This window comes from Bos mutus, chromosome 21 (assembly GCF_027580195.1).
Source record: "Bos mutus isolate GX-2022 chromosome 21, NWIPB_WYAK_1.1, whole genome shotgun sequence".
Lineage (NCBI taxonomy): Eukaryota > Metazoa > Chordata > Mammalia > Artiodactyla > Bovidae > Bos > Bos mutus.
The window spans coordinates 41727280-41753043 of record NC_091637.1 but is presented as its reverse complement, the minus strand read 5'-3'; positions in this window follow the sequence as shown (position 1 = coordinate 41753043).

Below are 25764 nucleotides of genomic sequence, written 5' to 3'. Positions count from 1 at the left end.
TCCTTCTTCTTGGTAGGCAGACGACTGACTAGAAGGCTCGGGATTAACAGAATTTCAAAAAAGGCACCCCTCTGGGCAGATAAATGACCAAAAAGTCACCCCCTCCTCCTGAGTGTCTGGAGGCAGGATTTGTGCATGGCATGCACCACATGTCCACATGTGGTTGGCCTGGAATGGCACCTCTCTGCCTTCCAAATTCATGGCTATCACTACATAAATGGGAGATAATATCCCGAGTTTCTCACCACCCAGCTCTCAACAACAAGGGGTCTACTTTCAAAATAGAGAACGTTACTACATTTTCCATACTTCTCTACTTGGAAACTCATGTGAAGATTCCTAATGCCTTAAACTTTCATTATTTATTCATAATGGTCAATCCTGACACACAACCCACTCCCCTCAAATAAGGCAGAAAATTTGGATTGTTCTCAAATACAACACAAAGAGAATTTCTGGCAACCAAGTTTTGCCCAGAGGTGGTAATGAATCATAATTATTGTTGGCTGACCAGAAGCCAAATGACTATTAATAGAAAGAAGCAACATGAAAGAGTCAAACAGGAGAGGGAGCGTGCAACATCTGAGTTGAAACAATAAAACAGGAACAGAATGTAGAGACCCAAGTGGCCATTTGTCCTGCATCTCATTCCTTTTGATTTTAAGGCTGGGGTTGATTTCTGCCTAGTTCAAGGCGGGGCATATACTAGCCTAATTTGGTTTGGGATCCAACCAAGGATTCTGGATGCTCCTTTTAAGGCAGGTCCTGGCCCTTAGTTTAGCTATATTCCTAGGTCTAAAACACCTTTCCTTCCATCTACTGCAAAATAAGTTTGTCAGTGTGTATCAGCCACAGCAGTAAGCAGGAGAGTCAAAACACTGAATGCACATCAATTTCACGTTTTATTTGCATCCCTAGAGGCCTGAAGATTCTACATCTGGGGCAGAAAAATCTCCCTCAAAGGACTGTACATGGAGTGACCTTCATGTTTTCCACATCTCTGGCCTGGCCTTATTAGTCTAAGGACATTAACCCCTATATTCTCTCTAAGAACTATCAGTAAGTCTTTCAGTCTAAAGGAAGTATCAAATAAGGAAATTACTGATTTACAGGCCAAAAATATGTATTGAGTTGGAAACATGTATCAATTACCTTCTCTATGGAAAACAATGGATTTAGCACTAGGACAGGGTAGACTAGGATGAAGAAGGGCTTGAAAGATTAGAAACAAGAAATCTCCCTTCAGTTCAGTTCAGTTCAGTTCAGTCACTCAGTCCTGTACGACTCTTTGCGACCCCATGAATCACAGCACGCCAGGCCTCCCTGTCCATCACCATCTCCTGGAGTTCACTCAGACTCACGTCCATCGAGTCAGTGATGCCATCCAGCCATCTCATCCTCTGTCGTCCCCTTCTCCTCCTGCCCCCAATCCCTCCCAGCATCAGAGTCTTTTCCAATGAGTCAACTCTTCTCATGAGGTGGCCAAAGTACGGGAAGTTCAGCTTTAGCATCATTCCCTCCAAAGAACACCCAGGGCTGATCTCCTTTAGAATGGACTGGTTGGATCTCCTTTCTCCTTTGGACTCTCCAAAGGCGTCTTCTCCAACACCACAGCTCAAAAGCATCAATTCTTTGGCGCTCAGTTTTCTTCACAGTCCAACTCTCACATCCATACATGACCACTGGAAAAACCATAGCCTTGACTAGACGGATCTTTGTTGGCAAAGTAATGTCTCTGCTTTTCAATATGCTATCTATGTTGGTCACAGGACCTTAAAAATGGGAGAAACACACAGACAGAACCTAAATAATTTGAGAGACAGAGCCCAGGTGTATGGGGTTATGCTTGTGGAAAGAGAACCAAATTTGGAACCTGCCATACCATCAATACCTTTTAAATATTTTTCATTCCTCCAGGGTAAAATCTTATTATACTTGCCAAGGAGAGAAACTACAATAAACAGAAATATGCTCCTGAGGAAGATCTGTCTATACTCTTTTGCTATTCCTAGGACAGAGGCCCTAGAGTCTATTTTCAAGTAGAGCTGGTTTTGATGTATATTAATGATTTGGTCAGTAAGATAGCAAAAAGCCAAATAGATCAAAGGGATTAGAAAGGCCCACTGAGACAAGATTATGATCCATCCACCAGCAGATATCTGGGCTCTGCAGCATGGCTGGGACACAGACCTACTGATTCAAGTGGATGCCACCATCCCTGTGTGCCTGAGGGTCTTTTACACCCTGGGGAGACAGTAATTGCAGTCCTAACAGGAAGATCTGTGAAGCCAACTGCAGAGCTCCCCAGTACCCTGCATTAAAAGTCATCAAAACTGGAGGCTTTGCTGATAAGAGAAACAGAGCATTAGAGAAAGTAACGCAGGATACTGAAAATCCTCAGTCAGACCCACTTCAACTTGATTGTAATTCTTGGCTCCAGGCCTATTTCTGAAAGACATCAAACACAGAAGGAAAAAAAGTCTGAGGAAAAAAACACAGCTTATTCCACTTGGCGGATAGAAATGAGACATGTAACAGATGGAATGGGAAAGGGCAAAGGGCGTAATAAGATTCGCTACAGGATTAAGCGTTCATTTGATTAAAACCAGCATATGCAGGGCAGAGGCAGAACAAAATCACACCACTCTGACTCATCATGCTTCAGGGTGTGCAGCCACCACTGTGCGGGGGAGACCAGGTGGGAGCCATATACACAAGCCCTGCTAAGAAGCATCATAATTGGTTAACTGGACTGTGAAGGTTTTGCCTTGATCTTTAGTGTCACCAAAGTCTCAGCCACAGAGAAAACTACTCATCTGCCGCAGAAACAACAGCTCAGCTTTGTACCCTCAGTGCTGAGTGCAATGCCGGGCACATCAGGGCTTCATAACTGTGCTTTGAGTGAAAGTTTAATCTCTTAGTTACATCCATGAGATCTGGAAGGGGGAGAGGTACAGTCTACAGCCATATGTCCATAATCAGTAATGGCCCCTTTCACTCACGAAAGAGTATCAGTTTGGACAGCATTATATTCTACTTTGGGTATATAGTCTATCACCAAAATGAATATTTTCCATGGATTAGATGATCACAAATACACACAGAGCCCTTTATTTTTTCAACCAAGTCACTCCTCAGTCCTTGCAGACCTGTCTTTGGTGGACTTGGTGAGGCCTGCTTCTCGCTCGTCCCCTGTTTTACCATTTCACCCATGTTGCCCTTAAATCTGCTATCCCCGTTTTCTCTCATATGTCCTGGCTCTACCTTTGGGGTGGAGAGTGTGAATCAGCGACTCTGTGTCCTGTGAGTCCTGATTATTTTAAGTCCTTCAGTGTCTCAGAGGAACACCACTTCTAACATATCTTTCTTTGCTAATATTCACCATATTTCGTAGCATGACTTCAATATATTTTTGTGCTGACAAAGTCTCTTTTTTTCTGAATTTTCAGAGACCTCTCACAAGAATGAATGATAATGACAACAAGGAAAGAAAGAAGCAAAGGAGGAAGAAAACCCTATATTTCTACAAATGGATAAATAAACAAAAAGCTTGAGTTAGGGCCTACATATGGACAAGGAGATAGACTTCCAACCCTGTGGCTTCTTTTTAATCTACCAAAAAGAAAGGGCTGAATTAAATGCTTGCTTTTTAAGCAAGTAGTCTGATTTATTCCTGGGACTTCTATTTCCACTTATTTACCTCAGCATTTACACCAGCAGGATTCAAGAACAAATTCCATTTGTTCAAGATAAATCATCATTCACTCCAGGAAGCCCAGAACCATCATAAAAATAAAGAGAAGTAGGAGGGGAAAGGAATGTTCGTAAGAACTGGATCCATTAGTAAGTTTTGGGTTTTGATATTTTTATGTAATTTTTTCAATCTTTCTTTCAGACCATGAGTGGAAGTTTATTATTTGGTATGTAAACTTCTTAGGAGATTCTGGCATTACTGCTAATAAGGAAATAATAGTAGATCTATATTCTCTGTCTTCATAAAAAGAAGCAAGAGACTCATTTGGCCACATCAGACTGAATCAAGAACCTTAAATAAACCTTAAAAAAATAAATTATAGAGTCTGAAGATATGGAATGGAATCCCATTCTATTCATTCCTTGTTGCATAGACTCAATTTCTCTGCACAATGAGGGCCTTATTTGCTTAATCTCCACCCATTGCTCAAGCTCTATGAATCCATGACTAATCAACTCGTCAGGGAGAATTTCTTTCTCCCATCAGCCCTACATGAAGTGCATCAAATGTTCAATCCCATTTCCCACATTCCACTAGTTGTCTTCTGACACCCCTAAACAGAAGGCTTTAGGATCTCTACACTCTTTTGCTGCCCCAGTCTTTCCCTGAATCAGATGGTCTGGATTATATAACTTCATCAGGGTGACTTCTGGTAAATGAACTGACTCTACACACAATGCCTGGCTGTGCCTTGGCTAAGTGCTCCCTGAGCAGAGCAAAACATCTCAGATCAAACAGTCTATCTGTCTTTAGCTGGAAAAGAGAGTTTGAATAAACAAGTTTGCTCAAATTGGCCAGCTCAGGTCCATCACTGAAAAATCAATCGCTCATTCTTCCGGGTATCTCCTAAGTCAGTGTATGTTGTTCAGTGGATTCAATGCTGTAGCAATCTCAACCTCTGCTCCTCCTTTTGCAAGGCACGTTATTTCATTACACCTGCCTAGAAAGGTACCAACATTCCCTGACTTCCTACTGACACTCATTGATTCAAGTGTGACTCCCAGTCATGTTTCTTTACTAAAAGGAGCCTAAACAAAGCATGTGTTTCTCATTTTTCCCCAAAAAATAGTGGTCACAAAGGGACAGTTAGGGCGTTTGGGATGGACATGCACACACTGCTATGGATAACCAAAATAGATAACCAACAAGGACCTACTGTGTAGTACATGGAATTCTGATAAATACTATGTGGCAGCCTGGATAGGAGGGGAGTTTGGGAGAGAATGAATACATGTTTATGTATGCCTGAGTCCCTTCCCTGTTCATCTGAAACTATCACAACATTATTAATCGTCTATACTGCAATACAAAATAAAAAGTTAAAACAAAAAGTAGTGGTCACAATTCACCAATACCCACTGTTCCTATAAGATGGAAACCCCTTTACAGAGTTAGACCCAGGGATCTTAAACTCCATTTGGAGATTTCCAGAAATTTCTTTTATAACTACTTTATGGAATTGCTGTGACTATGAAATGAGATGATGCATGCGAACTGCACAAACCCCAGCACATTACAGGAACTCTATTTTTTTTTCCAGTGGGTGAGAAAGATGCCTTAGAGAAGGTAGCACAGCCGAAGCTCTCTTGATGATGACAGGAACGATTACTGTGACTACATGGTAAAATGGTAGGGGTAGGACAGAATATGTTAACATAAGTAGATAGAAAAAGTGAAACAGAAGTGGAATAAACTATGAACATAATATGGGAAAGTTCTCCCAGACTCTGCCTTCTCAGCATCCCAAATGGCCACACTCATGGAAATCTGGTTTTTCTGGTGGGTTGCAAGCTCCAACCTCATTACAGTATATAATCTACCTAAAAATTTCCCCTTCCTGCACTCTGAATGCTGCCATCATAGGAACACATTCTCTACTCCCTGGATAGATTCTTATGTGTAATTGCTACATCTCTCCCATGGTACCAGTGGCATTCATATCTCTACATTTGATTCCTCTGGTCTGAGTGGAAACAACCACCTGAGATTCTATTTTACAGAAAATTTGATAAGTTCTATGATGTAGGAACCCATGCCCACTTAATTCTCTAGGAATTGTACCTACCACTGCTTTGCTGTATTTAAGGGTCCATGGTAGGCATTTTCTTCATAACAATCACAGATGACATCTATTGACTTTCAAATGCTCTCACTGCCTAGCTGAAAATAGTGTCCCACACAAGGGGACACAAGGAAGAACTGTCCTGCTCCAAACAGCAATGCAGCTCTCCCACCCCTACAGGGTAAACTCTGTCTAGTCTAGTAAAATGCCTCCTAGAAGAGAAGTGAATCAAAAGCCTCCGTACTTCTAAGCATTAGCTTTGCTAGGCTGACTTGCATATTCCCACACCCTAACTGCGAGACAGATTTCTCATGGCCCCTGAATTCTGTTTCCTTGTCCTACTAACTGGGCTCAGGGACAGTGACGGGCACAAGGCATTCTTATGAAACAGATGCTCAACTCAAATCTACTAACCACAGCAGGAGTCTCTCAGACTGGACTTGTTCCCAGTCTCTTTTCCTTGATTTTCCTTCTCTAGCTTCCTCTATGCTTTTTAAAACTACTGCTCTTCTTCCTATTATAAATGAACTTCTTCTTTCTGTCATCTCTAAACCTCCCTGAAGGACTTCTCTATCAAGTTCTAGCAAAAAGTAGCAAGAATGCTGAAGACCAGTCAAAAAAAGCAAACAAAAAAGCAAAAACCAAAAAAAAAAGACAAAAAAAAATGTGAAAGGAAGCATGCTTTTGGTTCTGGAAACCACATGCTTCAGTGCTATCTTAGGCACTAGTGCAGAAGGGTCCCTTGAAAAGGACTCGGACTATAACATTGCTTAATACTAATATCTCAGTAGCACTGCAAAGTGATGTTTACCATGACTTCCCTTATACCAAGGGCTGGGTTTCCAGCAACTCCTTTTATTCCTTTGCTGGTGCCAATTTCTAATAGCTTTATGGCCAGAAACTACTGCACAACTTGGGCAGGGGAGGGCGGGGTGCAGGGAGTGACAGGAATTAGATCCAGGCCCAGCAGTTCAGTGGAACTGTGCACAAAAGCTGGCCCCTGGAGGAAACAAAGGTCAGGAACGGCCCTGGTCCCTTGGCAGTTTGAGGGTGTCACTAGTTGGAGAAAATGAGATAGGTCTAGTCCAAATAAAAGAGGAAGCTAGTACCTCACCTGTCAGCTGCATACTGAAATAAGAAACAAAAGCCCAGGTTCCGGAGTTTCTTCTGCCTGTCAGGCGCCATTACAACTTGGTGCCAGGCCCCAGCCATCCCTTCTCTATACCCCAGTAGGAAAGCAGCAACAGGGTAGGGTTCAGCAACACTCTGTCTATAAGGGGGACAAAGAAGGAGGCTTACAGCCTGACCATCTTATCTGAGGTGATGACAAGAAACCTAGAGAGAGATTACACATGCATCCTTGTATGACCATCAGAGTCTAACTTGCATCTTTGTGTAAATGAGAAGACCTTCCTTCACTCTGAGTAGATACAGCTCTATGGTTACATAGCTTGGGTGAAACGTGGGCATGATTTGTGCTCAGGAACAGTGCACAGCACAGAGCCTCACAAAGCCGTCCCATTCCATAGCTCAAGGGTTAGAAACTACTAGGGTTAAGGCAGTGTCGGAAAAGACGGCAAGTGTCATGTCTGGGTCAGTCTTCTCACACCCTTCTGCGTGTTGGGGCACTGATCTGTGCCAGGCTAGCTGAGGGCAGCGGTGTTAGGAGGAACAAGGGTGGCAGGAACGCAGTGGCCCTGCCAGAACTTACAGTCAAGGCAGCCATGTCCTAACCTCACTCTGACACAGCCACTGAGACCCAACCCACTCCTATCACCAGACTCACTCACCACCATCTGTCTCTGAGAATGATTATCAAGAACAGTCCATGCTTGCTGTGAGTGCATGTGGGGATTCAACAGTGATGTGAGGTACAAAAATGGGCCAAGCAGTATTATTACCAATGGAAAATCAAAAGGAATGGAGAAAGCTCTCAAATCAGGGTGGATTAGTTCCTAAAAAACAAATTGGACAACACCTCCTCACCACTGCTCCAAACATAAAATAACAGATAAACTTTAAAAGAAGGTATTAAAAAGGTTAGCACTTCCCTACAGTTCAAACGGTAAAGAATCTGCCTGAGATGCAGAAGACCAGGGTTCTATCCCTGGGTCAGGAAGATCCCCTGGAGAAGGGAATCTCAATCCACTCCGGTATTCTTGCCTGGAGAATTCCACAGACAGAGAAGCCTGGCAGGGTACAGTTCATGGGGTCTCAAAGAGTCAGACACAACTAAGAGACTAACACACACACAGATTAAAAAGGTGGGCTCTAAAGCAGCATGATGATCTCCCTAGAACCGACTACTTGCAGCTCTGGGGGAATTCATGGCAACTGGAGGCGCTCCACACATGACAGGTGCTCTGAGTCAGTTTCATGGTGGAAATCAGGGCGGGACCAGTGTCCCCTGCCCTCATGACAAGAGAGCTACTGCAGGTGCTGTCTGAGGGTAAGCCTTCTGTGAAGCTGCAAACCTAGGGAGCCAGTAAGAAACGAGAACAGTCCTGGCATGGAGCCAACCTGAGCGAGGCTGTGCATAAATGCAGGGAATTTACCTGGAACCTATTTAGTAGCAGCCAGGGCAGCACTCTCTCACCACCATAGAATACCTCATTCTGAAAAAGGGTCCTGGGAGGCTGGAGCAGAGACAACCATTCAGGGACAGAAATGTTGAAGAAAATGTGAGAATCTTAAGCAAAAAGGGTAACCAACAAAAGTCAGCTAACATTACAAACACAATGAAAATAACAGACTAACCTCAAAAGCATTTCTGTGTTTTCAGGCTCCTCAGAGAAAAATGAAGGAATAACAAATTCATACTTAAATTGAAGAAAGTAGGGAAAACCACTAGACCATTCAGGTATGACCTAAATCAAATCCCTTATGATTATACAGTGGAAGTGAGAAATAGATTTAAGGGAATAGATCTTATAGACAGAGTGCCTGATGAACTATGGACAGAGGTTTGTGACATTGTATAGGAGACAGATTTCAAGACCATGCCCATGGAAAAGAAATGCAAAAAAGCAAAATGGCTGTCTGAGGAGGCCTTACAAATAGCTGTGAAAAGAAGAGAAGTGAAAAGCAAAGGAAAGAAGAAAAGATATAAGCATCTGAATGCAGAGTTCCAAAGAATAGCAAGGAGAGATAAGAAAGCCTTCCTCAGCGATCAATGCAAAGAAATAGAGGAAAACAACAGAATGGGAAAGACTAGAGATCTCTTGAAGAAAATTAGAGATACCAAGGGAACATTTCATGCAAAGATGGTCTCGATAAAGGACAGAAATGGTATGGACCTAATAGAAGCAGAAGATATTAAGAAGAGGTGGCAAGAATACACAGGAGAACTATACAAAAAACCTTCATGATCCAGATAATCACGATGGGGTGATCACTCACCTAGAGCCAGACATCCTGGAATGTGAAGTCAGGTGGGCCTTAGAAAGCATCACTACAAACAAAGCTCATGGAGGTAATGGAATTCCAGTTGACCTGTTTCAAATCCTGGAAGATGATGCTGTGAAAGTGCTGCACTCAATATGCCAGCAAATTTGGAAAACTCAGCAGTGACCACAGGACTGGAAAAAGTCAGTTTTCATTCCAATCCCAAATAAAAGAAATGCCAAAGAATGCTCAAACTACCGCACAATTGCACTCATCTCACATGCTACTAAAGTAATGCTCAAAATTCTCCAAGCCAGGCTTCAGCAATACGTGAACTGTGAAATCCTACATGTTCAAGCTGGTTTTCGAAAAGGCAGAGGAACCAAAGATCAAATCACCAACATCCGCTGGATCATCAAAAAAGCAAGAGAGTTCCAGAAAAACATCTATTTCTGCTTTACTGACTATGCCAAAGCCTTTGACTGTGTGGATCACAATAAACTGTGGAAAATTCTGAAAGAGATGGGAATACCAGACCACCTGACCTGCCTCTTGAGAAACCTGTATGCAGGTCAGGAAGCAACAGTTAGAACTGGACATGGAACAACAGACTGGTTCCAAAAGGGAAAAGGAGTACATCAAGGCTGTATATTGTCACCCTGCTTATTTAACTTATATGCAGAATACATCATGAGAAATGCTGGGCTGGAAGAAGTACAAGGTGGAATCAAGATTGCCAGGAGAAATATCAATAACCTCAGATATGCAGATAACACCACCCTTATGGCAGAAAGTGAAGAGGAATTCAAAAGCCTCTTGATGAAAGTGAAAGAGGAAGAGTGAAAAAGTTAGCTTAAAACTCAACATTCAGAAAACGAAGATCATGGCATCCGGTCCCATCACTTCATGGCAAATAGATGGGGAAACAGTGGAAACAGTGTCAGACTTTATTTTGGGGGCTCCAAAATCACTGCAGGTGGTGATTGCAGCCATGAATTTAAAAGACACTTACTCCTTGGAAGGAAAGTTATGACCAACCTAGATAGCATATTGAAAAGCAGAGACATTACTTTGCCAACAAAGGTCCGTCTAGTCAAGGCTATGGTTTTTCCAGTGGTCATGTATTGGATGTGAGAGTTGGACTGACTGTGAAGAAAGCTGAGCGCCAAAGAATTGATGCTTTTGAACTGTGGTGTTGGAGAAGACTCTTGAGAGTCCCTTGGACTGCAAGGAGGTCCAACCAGTCCATCCTAAAGGAGATCAGTCCTGGGTGTTCATTGGAAGGACTGATATGAAGCTGAAACTCCAATCCTTTGGCCACCTCATGCAAAGAGTGGCTGTTGCTGCTGCTGTTAAGTCTCTTCATTCGTGTCCGACTCTGTGCAACCCCATAGACAGCAGCCCACCAGGCTCCACCGTCCCTGGGATTCTCCAGGCAAGAACACTGGAGTGGGTTGCCATTTCCTTCTCCAATGCAGGAAAGTGAAAAGTGAAAGGGAAGTTGCTCAGTCGTGTCTGACTCTTAGCGACCCCATGGACTGCAGCCTACCAGGCTCCTCCGTCCATGGGATTTTCCAGGCAAGAGTGCTGGAGTGGGGTGCCATTGCCTTCTCCAGTAAAGACTTGACTCATTGGAAAAGACCCTGATTCTGGGAGGGATTGGGGGCAGGAGTAGAAGGGGACAACAAAGGATGAGATGGCTGGATGGCATCACTGACTCAATGGACATGCTGCTGCTGCTGCTGCTAAGTCGCTTCGGTTGTGTCTGACTCTGTGCAACCCCAGAGACGGCAGCCCACCAGGCTCCTCTGTCCCTGGGATTCTCCAGGCAAGAATACTGGAGTGGGCTGCCATTTCCTTCTCCAATGCAGGAAAGTGAAAAGTGAAAGGGAAGTCGCTCAGTCGTGCCCGACGCTTAGTGACCCCATGGACTGCAGCCCACCAGGCTCCTCTGTCCATGGGATTTTCTAGGCAAGAGTACTGGAGTGGGATGCCATTGCCTTCTCCTCGATGGACATGAGTTTGGGTGAACTCCGGAAGTTGGTGATGGACAGGGAGGCCTGGCGTGCTGCAATTCACAGGGTCACAAAGAGTTGGACATGACTGAGCGACTGAACTGAACTGAACTGAAGAGGAAAAATATAATAAATGAAAAATACAGAAACTGAAAAAGTTAGATGGGATCACCTCTAGTCTGTACACTCTCAAAAGAGGATTAGAAAACTGAAAAATTACACTGAGAATAAACCACTAAGAAGGAGAGGAAAAGTATGAAAGAGCAGCTAAGATTCATGGAGAATACTTTGAGAAGCTCCAAAATTCACATCAGTTCTTCCAATGAACACCCAGGACTGGTCTCCTTTAGGATGAACTGGTTGGATCTCCTTGCAGTCCAAGGGACTCAAGACTTTCAAGAGTCTTCTCCAACACCACAGTTCAAAAGCATCCATTCCTCAGTGCTCAGCTTTCTTTATAATCCAACTTTCACATCCATACATGACCACTGGAAAAAACATAGCCTTGACTAGATGGACCTTTGTTGACAAAGTAATGTCTCTGCTTTTTATTATGCTATCTAGGTTGGTCATAACTTTCCTTCCAAGGAGTAAGCATCTTTTAATTTCATGGCTGCAATCACCACCTGCAGTGATTTTGGAGCCCCAAAAAATAAAGTCTGACACTGCTTCCACTGTTTCCCCATCTATTTCCCATGAAGTGATGGGACCGGATGCCATGATCTTCGTTTTCTGAATGTTGAGCTTTAAGCCAACGTTTTCACTGTCCTCTTTCACCTTCATCAAGAGGCTCTTTAGTTCGTCTTCACTTTCTACCATAAGGGTGGTGTCATCTGCATATACATCAACCAATTCCAAGAGCCAAGAATTAATGGAAAAGAAGCAATATTCAAAGGGTTAATTTCAAGAATCGAAGAAATATGAATCCACAGTTTGAAAACTTACTCCAAGAGGCAAGGTGATGAAAATAAATTCACAACTATATTGTGTAATCAAACTACAGAACATCGTAAAAGTTACTAGAGAAAAAAAGACAAATTCCTATGAAGGAATGACAGTTGGACTGAAAATAAGTGTATCATCAGCAACAATCAATGCCAAAAGAAAAGGGAGTAATATCTTCCACTCACTGAGAGAATATAATTATTTACCTTTCTGTACTGGGCTATTTAGTTATCATAGACTAGGGGAGCTTACTACCCAGAGACTCACTGAAAAATAAAAGACTGAAGAATTCATATAGAAACTGATAAAAAAATATATAATAATACTATATTGAATCCTTAACCATAAAAATAATAACTATTTTTTGTGTGGTTTTTTAAGTTTAAATAAAACCCTAGATAGCAATATGAAGAAAGCTATGTGCAAAGTCTGTATAGCAGGAAGAAAGGAACAAAGAAATTATTTTCTTATCCAAAAGAGAAGAGATATACTGAATAAACACAGACTTTATAAAAATTTTAAAAATCAAGTATATATGTTAAAACTGTAAGGAAAACCATTAAAATACGAATAATGCACCATATATATTACAAACAACAAAGGGAAGAAAGGAAATTTTTTTAAAAAATCAGTTGCACATAAAGCAGAAAAGAAAAAAAAAAAAGCAGCAAAGGATAAGGGTGGCTGCAGCAGAAGCACCCAGATGTCTGCCAAAGATCTGTGATTCTCTCCCCCAGTGAGGAACTGATGCTAGGAAGTGGCTGCAGGCCGAGAACTACATTTCCGAGGTCCCTCTTGCTTCTAGGTAGGACCATCTGACTAGTTCTCATCGAGTGAGCTGTAGTGATGTAAATAACTTTTAGGCTGATGTGGTTAAGAAGCAGGCATGCCTTGTCCACTCTGTCTTTCCCTTTCCATGGTGATCTTGGAACTTACATGTTAGGAGTGGCAGAGCCACAAGATTGAAGCAACCTGGGTTTCTAAATGACTGTGTGGGGCAGACCATACCCTCCATGCCACTGACTGGATTTTACATAACAAAATATAGACCTCTATTAGGTTAAGCTACTGAGGTTTCCAGGTTCATCTGTTAACCTCAGCTAGCACTACCCTAAGTAATACAGATGGTAAACAGAAAATGCAAAAAATAATGTAGGTATATTATCAATCACAAAAATGTAAATGGATTAACTTAAGTTCAAGGGTTGGCAAACTATACCTGGCAGGCCAAATCTAGACCTGTATGTTGATTTATGCAGTGGTCCCCAACCTTTCTGGCACCAGAGACTGACTTCATGGAAGATAATTTTTCCACAGACCAGGGCAGGGAGGTTCAGGATGATTCAAGTGCATGACATCTATTGTGCACTTTATTATTATTACATCAGCTCCACCTCAGATCACCATGCATTACATCCTGGAAGCTAGGGCCCCTGGATTTACGTCAGTCAATTTATTTATTGTCAGTGGCTATTTCTGAGTAGCTACAGCAGAGACTATATGTACCACAGAGCCAGGAAATATTTACTATCCAGTCCTCTATAGGCAAAGAGTGCTGACCTCTAGATTAAACCCACTTATTAAAAAATGAGATGAGAACAAGTCAGTTTTTAAAGATTCAAATGATGCTATTTACCAGAAAACATAATTTTTTAGAATCTCACCAAACGTTTAAAAACAAGGAAATGCATAAAGATATGTCAAGCAAATATTAAGCAGAAGGAAAAATACATAGCAGTATTAATATCAGACAGCATAAAAGGTAGTGCATCAGCAGTGGACAGAGGAGCCTGGTGGGCTACAGTCCATGGAATCGAAAACAGTCGGACACAACTGAGCAACTTCACTTCATTTCACCAAAAAAATACCCTAAGAAGATGAAACGATCTTGAACTTGTAAACACCTCATTATATAAAGCAAAAGTGATAGAATTACAATGAAATTTTTTCAGGACAGTAAATTCAGAGGCAAATTTCACCACAAATGTTTCAGTAACAGATAAATCAAGCCAATAAATTTTAGTTATATTAAAGAAATAGCAATTAGGAGATCTGAAAGCTGTGACTCCCAATGGAGAATGGGTGGAGGTTTCAAAACCATTTGAGGAACTTTTTCAAATAGAACATTACCCAGAGAGAAGGAAAGGAGAGATCCCCTGAAAACTAACGTAGTACACTCTGTTACTGTCAGAGAGGCATCCCTCAAGGATGTTATAATGTGGGAAAAAGAGGTTGAAAACCGTTTAGTCTTTTTTTCTCAAGATGGTAGACAGTGGTCAATCTTGATGAGAAGCACCCTGAAAAGAAACATTTTTGGATTTATCAAGTACTTAAACCATTTCCAACATGAGCTTCTCCATGGCTACCAGAGACATCAAAGGACTGGAATAAGAAGAACAAACAAACAAAAATCTGTTCTGATAGTGACCAGCTATCTCTCCTGATTTTCTGAGCACTTGTTTATAATTTTCAAAACATGTCAGAGCTTTGTCTTATAGATTCATTTTAATTAAATATACAAGTGCTCAAGACAGAAAATAGTTTTTAAAGTGTTCAAATATATTGACCTAAAATCTTGGCCAAACAGCTTTAGGAAAATTTTACTAATAGCCTATTAAAAGGCAATCTACTCCCTCTAAAAGTTCAAAGTTCACCGCACAAGAGAAATTCATTTAATCTAAGAAACCACCAAAATGAAATTAAACTCTGCAATAAAATAGAAGAATGTAACATTCTCATTTAATCCATTCCACCAGTCCACTTGGTTTCCTCTCTAGCCCTCACCTATAAGAAGAAATTTATAATAATGCAGTCAGTATGACAAAATTCCTCTCTAACAAATAAAATGTATGTCCATAGAAGTTTGCAATGAATATATTTTGAGACTCTATACTCAAAGGCAAGAATAAAGAAATTGTGCCCAAATAATGGACTGAGGTACTAGTTCATAAAAAATATATAATAAATATATATTAAAAATATATAATTTAGTAGTAATGAGGAAAACATAAAATGCTAGGGCGAGAAGTTCAGTTCTGACATGGGAAACAGAGAATACTATGTATTCTTGAATAGGCGAATAACATGGTGAAAACATCAAAGAAGGATTAGAGCAGAAAGAGAGAGGCTAGAAAACCTGGATGGTCCTTGAGTGAGTTGATGAGGGAGGGGATTTAGAGGAGCAGTCGTAAAAATGAGATGTACTATGAATGAAGATTGGGGAAGAGGAGCCAACCCAGACTGGGAATAACTGGGAGAGAGAGAAAACAGAAAAAAAAAAAGGAGGGAGTAGGAAAGAAGGGCGGAGAAGGCAATGGCACCCCACTCCAGTACTCTTGCCTGGGAAATTCTGTGGAGGAGGAGCCTAGTAATCTACAGTCCATGGGGTCGCTGAGGGTCGGACACAACTGAGCGACTTCACTTTCACTTTTCACTTTCATGCATTGAAGAAGGAAATGGCAACCCACTCCAGTGTTCTTGCCTGGAGAATCCCAGGGACGGGAACCTGGTGGGCTGCTGTCTATGGGGTCGCACAGAGTCGGACATGACTGAAGCGACTTAGCAGCAGCAGGAGAGAAGGGAAGATGGAAGAACAAAGACTACATTGATTACATTTACAAAACTGGTCCAGGCATGATGACAGTAAAGAGAAACCTCTTTCTATTCATGGAGGTGAATTTCAGACTCCTTAAATTTAAGATTAAAGATCAAGGATAAAAATCAGGCCAGCATGTGCATACGGTGATGGTGATTCTCAAACAGTAGCCCTTAGAGCCCTGCATCAGAATCCCCCCACCCACTCACCCCCAGCACCCCCACATCCCACCCCCGTGCCTGTTAAAATGCAACTTTCAGGGCTCCTCTCCAGACTCACTGGGGTTCCCTGATAGCTCAGTTGGTAAAGAATCCGCCTGCGATGCAGGAGACCTGGGTTCAATTCCTGGGTCAGGAAAATCCCCTAGAGAAGGGAAAGGCTACCCACTCCAGTGTTCTGGCCTGGAGAATTTCATGGACTCTGGAAGAGACTCTGGAAGAAGCACAAGCTGGAATCAAGATTGCCGGGAGAAATATCAATAACCTCAGATATGCAGATGACACCACCCTTATGGCAGAAAGTGAAGAGGAACTCAAAAGCCTCTTGATGAAAGTGAAAGAGGAAGAGTGAAAAAGTTGGCTTAAAGCTCAACATTCAGAAAATGAAGATCATGGCATCTGGTCCCATCACTTCATGGCAAATAGATGGGGAAACAGTGGAAACAGTGTCAGACTTTATTTTGGGGGGCTCCAAAATCACTGCAGGTGGTGATTGCAGCCATGAATTTAAAAGACACTTACTCCTTGGAAGGAAAGTTATGACCAACCTAGATAGCATATTGAAAAGCAGAGACATTACTTTGCCAACAAAGGTCCGTCTAGTCAAGGCTATGGTTTTTCCAGTGGTCATGTATTGGATGTGAGAGTTGGACTGACTGTGAAGAAAGCTGAGCGCCAAAGAATTGATGCTTTTGAACTGTGGTGTTGGAGAAGACTCTTGAGAGTCCCTTGGACTGCAAGGAGATCCAACCAGTCCATCCTAAAGGAGATCAGTCCTGGGTGTTCCTTGGAAGGAATGATGCTAAAGCTGAAACTCCAGTACTTTGGCCACCTCATGTGAAGAGTTAACTCATTGGAAAAGACTCTGATGCTGGGAGGGATTGGGGGCAGGAGGAGAAGGGGACGACAGAGGATGAGATGGCTGGATGGCATCACTGACTAGATGGATGTGAGTTTGAGTGAACTCCGGGAGTTGGTGATGGACAGGGAGGCCTGGTGTGCTGCGATTCATGGGGTCGCAAAGAGTTGGACACGACTGAGCGACTGAACTGAACTGAACTGATAGTCCATGGGGTCACAAAGAGTCAGACCTGACTGAATGACCTTCACTTTCGACCCACTGAACCACTATCCTAGGAATCTGGATTAAGTCAGTTTAGAGGAGGGAGGTACTAAGTGCACTGGAGTGACCCCCACCAGAGATGGATGTGTGCACTCTGTAGCCAAAACTCCAACTGGCTGAGCTTACCCAAAGTTACTGAAGAGGAGAGCGGGATCCAAGCACTAACACTTAGGGTGGAGAGGTGGGGTCTCAACAGTTATGTGTCACAGACAAAGAGTAGCCAGTGAAGGATACACAAAGAAAGGAGTATGTAAGCTTAGCAGGACAGAATTATACATTATCACTAGGATGAGGGAGTATGTGGACAAAGTTCGACTGGGTACTTGGGTTTTTTTTTCCTCTGAAGTCCTAGAAAACGGGACTCCTGTGACTGACCAAGAATATAGCTTGAACCTACTGATAGCATCCTGGACAATAAGAAAAACCAATAGGCTAACATTAGGTACAAAGTAGATCAAGTAGTAAAGTTTTTAAGTATTAACTTGTCCAAAGTAAGAAAAGATCTAATGTCTCTCATTTTCATCAAGTATGTAACAATAACTTTTGGGTTTAAAAAAAACCAAACGATTAGGAAATGTTTAAACAGGTGTCTAATATTTTAAGCTCTGGAAGAAAAAAGGTGATTCGCCCCAAGTGCACTATTCCTCCCAGTTATATTATTTCCTTTCCAGTGTTTTTTAAATGGTCCTAGTTTCCAAGGTAACAGCCACAGGATACTAGGTCCTATTCCTCCCAGTTTAAGAGTTGCAGGCAGGTGCTGTTCAGGATGTAGTGAAAGCCTCGGATCCAAATACCCAAGTGCTCTTCTGGAATTAATGAGCAAAAATATTCAATCACTGCAAACCTTAAAGCTGAAAAGCTTCTCTGGGTAACAACAGCAATTTACACACCTGCAAAGCTTTGCAATACACAGGGCCCTTTCCCATGCATTTCTCACAGAGTCTTCCTCAGAGGGAAGCAGAGCAGATATTATTATTTTCCCCTTTCACAGGAAGGGTTATGTCTTAGGAATGGAGCTGGGATTTGAACCCTGACCATCAGGCTCAGGAATCTTTTCATGATACATGAAACACATTATTAATTTAAAAGAGTTTCTTTTCTTTTCAGATGTAAATCTAAGGGACTTCTCCGGTGGTCCAGTGGCTAAGACTCCGTGCTCCCAATGCAGGGGGCCTAGGTTCCATCCCTCGTGGCGGAACTAGATCCCACATGCCACAACTAAAGATTAACATGTCGCAACTAAGACTTGATACAGCTAAATAAATAAATATTTCTTTAAATTATGTAATTAATATTTTTAAAAAGTAAATCTGAAAGGAACATTTGATTGGTAAGTGTTTTATCTGCAGTTTACATCATCAAATATTTCAGTGATGCCAGGCTCAGTTCTTCTGGTGAACTTGAAGCCTAAATTTCCTGGGAAAACAAAATCTTTCAACTGCAAGAAGGAATAGAGTTAGCGGGGAAAGTAAAACCACAGTGTGGCCAAGGAGACGTGAAATATAAATGCTTTATACAGCTGGGGTCTTGGTATAACAATCAAACTCCTCCTCACCCCACAATCCAGGGATTCTCACCATTCTGGAATGATTAAGGACTAAATCTTAACTACAGTAGAGGCAGCTGAGCTACAAAGAACAAATAAAACAAAGAACATCTCACTAACATCTCCCTGAGACCCTGAGAACCCAAAGCAACAGTTTTGTGGCCCTAACCGTGCTGAGGGGTAGCATGAGTGCACATAAGCATAGAAATTATTTCTGAAATAGCCCCTGTGTGAGCAGAGGCCATCTTATCATGGAGTAAATGGGATAGAGTCATGGAAATATTATCTTCTTACAGCTGCTTCAGCGTTTTTAGCATTAATTCATTCAGAAAGTTATTTACTGAGGTCAGACTTTGTGACAGGTAGTTGGGATACAGCAGTGTACAAAACAAATGAAGTCCTACTCTTTGTAAGTTTTATTCTAGCAGAAGAAGAGAGAAAACAAATAAACTGTGTGATGGGCAACAGTTGCCATGGAAAAAAACTGAAGCAGGATAAAGGGGATGTGGCTTTCACAAAATACAAGTTGTGTTTCCATTTTAAATGTTTTTATAAACCATCAAAAAATCCATAAGATTAATTTTAGTAGATGTGCTAGTTCAGGAATATTTTATAATGATAACAGAATCAATTCCTCAAGACATAGCAATCCTAAATGCATATATAGCTAAACATTATTTGCTTCAAAATGTATGAAGCAGAAAGTGTTGAAACTGAAAGACCAAATAGAAAACTCCATAATTATAGCTAGAGATTTCACTAGCCATCACTCAATAATTGATGGCAAAAGTACACAAAATCAATAAGAATATACATGTTTTGAACAACATTATCAACTAACTTGACCTATTAACATTTATACAACATTCCAGGCAACAACCACACAGTCTTTTTCTGACCACAAGGAACAATCATGAGGCATATCATATCCTGGGCTGTAGAAAAAGTCTCAATAAATTTAAAATATTGAAATCACATGATTTAAATATTTAAAACTTAAATTTTAAATTAAAAAAATAACACGAAGATATCTAGAAAATCCCCCAAATACTTGGAAACTAAAAGTAAACATCTAAATGATTAATGTAGCAAAGAAAAAAGGTAAATAGTAAACATTTTGAACTAAATGAAAATACAAACACAGCACATTAAAATATGTGTGGTAAACGTAGTCTTGGATTGGAAGAATTAATATTGTTAAAATGACCATACTACCCAAAGCAATCTACAGATTTAATATAATTCCTATCAAATTACACATGGTATTTTTCACAGAACTAGAACAAATAATCCTAAAATTTATTTTGAAGACTCAGAGTTGCTGAAGCAATCCTGAGGCAAAAGAACAAAGCAGGAGACATAACCTCCTAGTCTTAAGAGGGTATGAAAAAGCTACAATAATCAAAACAGCATGGAACTGGCACAATCAAAAGAGCCCAGAAATAAACCCACACATCTATGGGCAATTAACCTACAACAAAACAGGCAAGAATATACAAGGGGGAAAAGACAGTCTCTTCAGCCAGTGATGTTGGAAAAGTTGGACAGTCACATGCTAATCAATAAAGTTAGATCATTCTCTCAGTTCAGTTCAGTTCAGTTGCTCAGTCGTGTTGGACTCTTTGATCTTTTTAGATCATTCTCTCATATCATACAAAAAAAGAACTCAAAATGACTTAAAGACTTATATATAATACATGATACCATGAAGCTCCTAGAATAAAACATAAGCAAAATATTCTCTGACATAAATCATAGCAATATTTTCTCAGGTCAGTCTCACAAAGCAAAAGAAATAAAAGCAAAAATAAAACAACTCACTCAAAAAATGGGCAGAAGACCTGAACAGACATTCCTCTAAAGAACATACAGATGGTCAATAGGCACATGAAAATATGTTCAAAATCATTAGTAATTAGATAAATGCAAATCAAAACTACAATGAGATATTATCTCACACCAGTGAGAATGGTTATCATCCAAAAATCCACAAACAACAAATGCCGAAGAGAGTGTGGAGAGAAGGAAATCCTCCTGCACTGTTAGTGGGAATGTAAATTGGTACACCACTACGGAGAACAGTATGGAGGTTTCTTAAAAAACTAAAAATAGAGCTACCATATGACTCTGCAATCCCACTCCTGGCCATATATCCAGCAAAAAAACATGGCCAGAAAAGATACACGCACTCCAGTGTTCACTGCAGCACTGTTTACAATAGTCAAGACATGGAAGCAAACTAAATGTATATCAACAGTCAGTCAGTTCAGTTCAGTCACTCAGTCCTGTATGACTCTTTGGGACCCCATGAATCACAGCACGCCAGGCTTCCCTGTCCATCACCAACTCTCGGAGTTCACCCAGACTCACGTCCATCGAGTCAGTGATGCCATCCAGCCATCTCATCCTCTGGCGTCCCCTTCTCCTCCTGCCCCCAATCCCTCCCAGCATCAGAGTCTTTTCCAATGAGTCAACACTTCGCATGAGCTGGCCAAAGTACTGGAGTTTCAGCTTTAGCATCATTCCTTCCAAAGAAATCCCAGGGCTGATCTCCTTTAGAATGGACTGGTTGGATCTCCTTGCAGTCCAAGGGACTCTCAAGAGTCTTCTCCAACACCACAGTTCAAAAGCATCAATTCTTTGGCGCTCAGCTTTCTTCACAGTCCAACTTTCACATCCATACGTGACCACAGGAAAAACCATAGCCTTGATTAGACAAACCTTTGTTGGCAAAGTAATGTCTCTGCTTTTGAATATGCTATCTAGGTTGGTCATAACTTTCCTTGGAATGGATAAAGATGTGGTAAAAGGACTGTAGCCTGCTAGGCTCCTATGTCTATGGAATTCTCCAGGCAATTCTACTGGAGCCATTCCCTTCTCCAGGGGATCTTCCTAACTCGGGGATTGAACCCAGGTCTCCCACATTGCAGACAGATTCTTTACCATCTGAGCCACCAGGGAAACCTATATATATATATATATAACTCAGCCATTAAAAAGAATGAAATAAGGCCATCTGCAGAAACATGGATGGATCTAGAGAGTGTCATACTGAGTGAAGTAAGTCGGACAGAGAAGGAGAAATATCATATGACATCCCTTATATGTGGAATCTAAAAAGAAATGATACAAATAAACTTACTTACAAAATAGAAAAAGGCTCACAGACTTAGAAAAACAAACTCAAGGTTGCCAGGGGAAAGGGATAGTTAAGGGCTTTGGGAAGGTCAAGCACACAATCTATATTTAAAATGGATAACCAACAGAAACCTATTATATAGCACATGGAACTCTGCTCAATGTTATGTGCCAGCCTGGATGGGAGTGGGGTTTGGTGGAGAATGGATACATGTATATATATGGATGAGTCCCTTCACTGCTCACCTTAAACTATCACAACATTGTTAATTGACTATTCCCCAACACAAAATGTTTTTGGTGTTATAAAAAAATAATAAAATTATTAAAAAAAAGCAAAAACAAACAAATAGGACCTAATCAAACTTAAACACTTTTGCACAGCAAAGGAAATCATAAACAAAATAAAAAGACAACCTACAGAATGGAAGAAAATATTTGCAAATGATGCAACTGACAGGGCTTAATTTCAAAAATATACAACAGCTCATACAACTCAATAACAACAATATCAAAAAACAACCCAATCAAAAAATGGGCAGAAGACCTAAACAGATACTTCTCCAAAGAAGACATACAGATGGCCAAGAGACACATGAAAAGATACTCATTATCGTTAATTATTAGAAAAATGCAAATCAAAACTACAATGAGGTATCACCTCACACCAATCAGAATGGTAATTACTAAAAAGTCTACAAAAAATAAATTGTGGAGGGATTGTGGAGCAAACAGAACCCTTTTACATTATTGGTGGAATTGCAAATTGGTGCATTATGGAAAACAGTATGGAGGTTCCTCAGAAAACTAAAAATAGAGTTGCCATGAAAAAAGAAAAAAAGTGTTAGCTGCTCAGTTGTGTCCCAACTCTTTGTGCTACAGTCTATGGACTGCAACCCACCAGGCTCCTCTTGCCATGGAATTCTCCAGGCAAAAATACTGGAGTGGGTAGCCAACTCCTTCTCAGGGGATCTTCCTGACTCAGGAATCAAACCCAGGTCTCCTGCATTGCATGCAGATTCTTTACCATCTGAGCCACCAGGGAAGTCCCTGATCTAGCAGGCCCACTCCTGGGGAACTTTCAGCGGCTAAGACTTGGTGCTCCCAACGCAGGGGGCCTGGGTTCAATCCCTGGTCAGGAAACTAGATCCCACGTGCTGTTAACTAAGAGTTCACATGCCACAACTAGAAGATCCTACATGCTGCAATGCACATCAAAGATCCCGCATGCCACAACTAATACCCAGCACAGCCAAGTAAATAAATAGTTTTTTAAAAATTCCACCCCTGGGAATTTACCCAGAAAAACTATAATTTGAAAAGATAAATACACCCCTATGTTCACAGCAAAAGTATTTACAATAGCCAAGACATGGAAACAACCTAAATTTATATTGATGGATGAATGGATACAGAGCAGCTAGTGTATATATACATTGGAATATTACTCAGTCATGAAAAAGGATGAAGCAATGCCATTTGCAGCAACATGGATGGACCTAGAGATTATCAGACTAAGTGAAGTAAGTCAGAAAGAGAAAGACAAATACCATGTGATATCACTGACATGTGGAATCTAAAATACAACACAAATCAACATACCTATGAAACTTGTTTATTTAACTTACATGCAGAGCACATCATGTGAAATGCCCAGCTGGATAAGTTTTAGGCTGGCATCAAGATTGCTGGGAAAAATATCAACAACCTCAGATATGCAGTTGATAGCACTTTAATGGCAGAAAGCAAAGAGGAACTAAAAAACCTCTTGATGAGGGTGAAAGAGAAGAGTGAAAAAGCCAACTTAAAACTCGATATCAAAAAAACTAAGATCATGGCATCCAGTCCCATAACTTCATGGAAAATCGAAGGGGAAAAGGTGGAAGCAGTAACAGATTTCCTCTTCTTGGGCTCTAAAATCACTGCAGATGGTGACTGCAGTCATGAAATTAGAAGATGATTGCTTTTTGGAAGGAAAGCTATGACAAAATTAGACAGTATATTAAAAAGCAAAGGCTTCACTTTGCAAACAAAGGTCCATGTAGTCAAGGCTATGGTCTTTCCATTGGTCATGTATGGATGTGAGAGTTGGACCATAAAGAAGGCTGAGGGCCAAAGAATTGATGCTTTCAAATTGTGGTGCTGGAGAAGACTCTTGAGAATCCCTTGGACAGTAAGGAGATCTAACCAGTTAATCCTAAAGGATATCAACCCTGAATACTCATTGGAAGGACTGATGCTGAAGCTGAAGGTCCAATACTTTGGCCACCTGATTCAAACAGCTGACTCACTAGAAAAGGCCCTGATGCTGGGAAAGGGGGAGGGCAGGAGGAAAAGAGGGCAACAGAGGATTAGATAGTTGGATGGCTTCACCTATTCAATGGACATGAACTTGGGCAAACTCCAGGAGATGGTGAGTGGCGGGGAGGCCTGGTGTGTTGAGCCCATGGGGTCTCAGAGTTGGACATGACTTGGCAACTGAACAACAACAATGAAACATAAAGAAACTCACAGACACAGAGAACAGACTTATGGTTGCCAAAAGGTAGCTGGGTGGGGAGGGAAGGATTGGGGGTTTGGGATTAGCAGATGCAAACTAGTATATATAGGATAGATAAACATAAGACTCTACTGTATAGCACAAGAAACTATACTCAGTATCCTGTGATAAACCATAATGGAAAAGAATATGAAAAAGAATATATATGTGTGTAACAGTCATTTTGCTGTACAGCAGAAACACAACATTGTAAATCAACTATACTTAAATAAATGTTTTTTAATTTAAAAAATGTGTAGGGTACAGTTACAGCAGGTAAAACTGTCTAGAGGCAAGTTTAAATGCTCCTATTAGAAAGGAAGAAAGGTCTAAAACTAATAATCCAAATTTCCTCTAAAGAAACAAGAGAAAGAGGAGTAAATTAAAGCTAAATAAATAGAAGGAGGGAAATAAAGAGGAGAAATTAACAACATATAGAACAAGAAACAGATAAAAAAATTTTAAACCACAACTGGTGGGAGTTTTTGGTAAAATACAATAAAATCAATAAATGTCTAGCCAGACAAATCAAGAAAATGAGAGAGAAAACACAAATGGAAGAAAAGAGGAGACCTCATTACAGACTCTAGAGAGATTAAAAGAAAAACAGAATAATATTTCAAAAAACTTGATTTAGGACAAAATTCATCTTTTCCTAGAAACACAGGCGCACACACACGGTTACAGTCTCTGAAACTACTGCTTCTCAGAGCAGTCTCAACCATTTATAATCATTTTAACTTTTAACCAAAATAACTTTTATTTTGCATAGAAAACATTTCACGTGGAAAATGTGAATTGTCACACCCCAGCTTTTAATCAGACTAGCAGAGTTCATGGATTCACATAACTTTCTACAGTCACTAATATTCCATATACCACTTCTCAAAATGGTAGAAACGAAGATGTTCACTAACATGAACCAATGACATAGGTTTTCTGTAGTATATTAAAATAAGCTAAAGTATAAAAAATGTAAATATGCTTAATAATTAATACTTTATTTTTTCATCATATTTACAAATGATCTAGGTATTTAATGACTTTCCATTAATTAACTTGTTCTAATGTCAATCCAAGATTTAACTTACCAAGATCTTGGAAACTTATCTTCAAGCTGACATACCACAGAACATAATTATTACACTAATTAAATAAAGTGCAGCAGAATAAGGATTGATTTGGTCAAATACAAATTTATATTTATCATAAGCAAGCATTAAATGGAAGTAATGCTAGCTTATTTGATCAGTAAACCTGTGTAAGTTTAGAAAAAACATACCCAAATATAATATAAATGTATACTTGCATTATATATAATGCTGATAAATCAAAGAATATATAGCTGTTTTATTAAACCAAATTATTAAAATAATCCATCCCTTCTGAAAAGGTTTTCTGCAGTTAGCATAAGAGACTTTAACTGGCAAAAGTTTGCTGCTGCC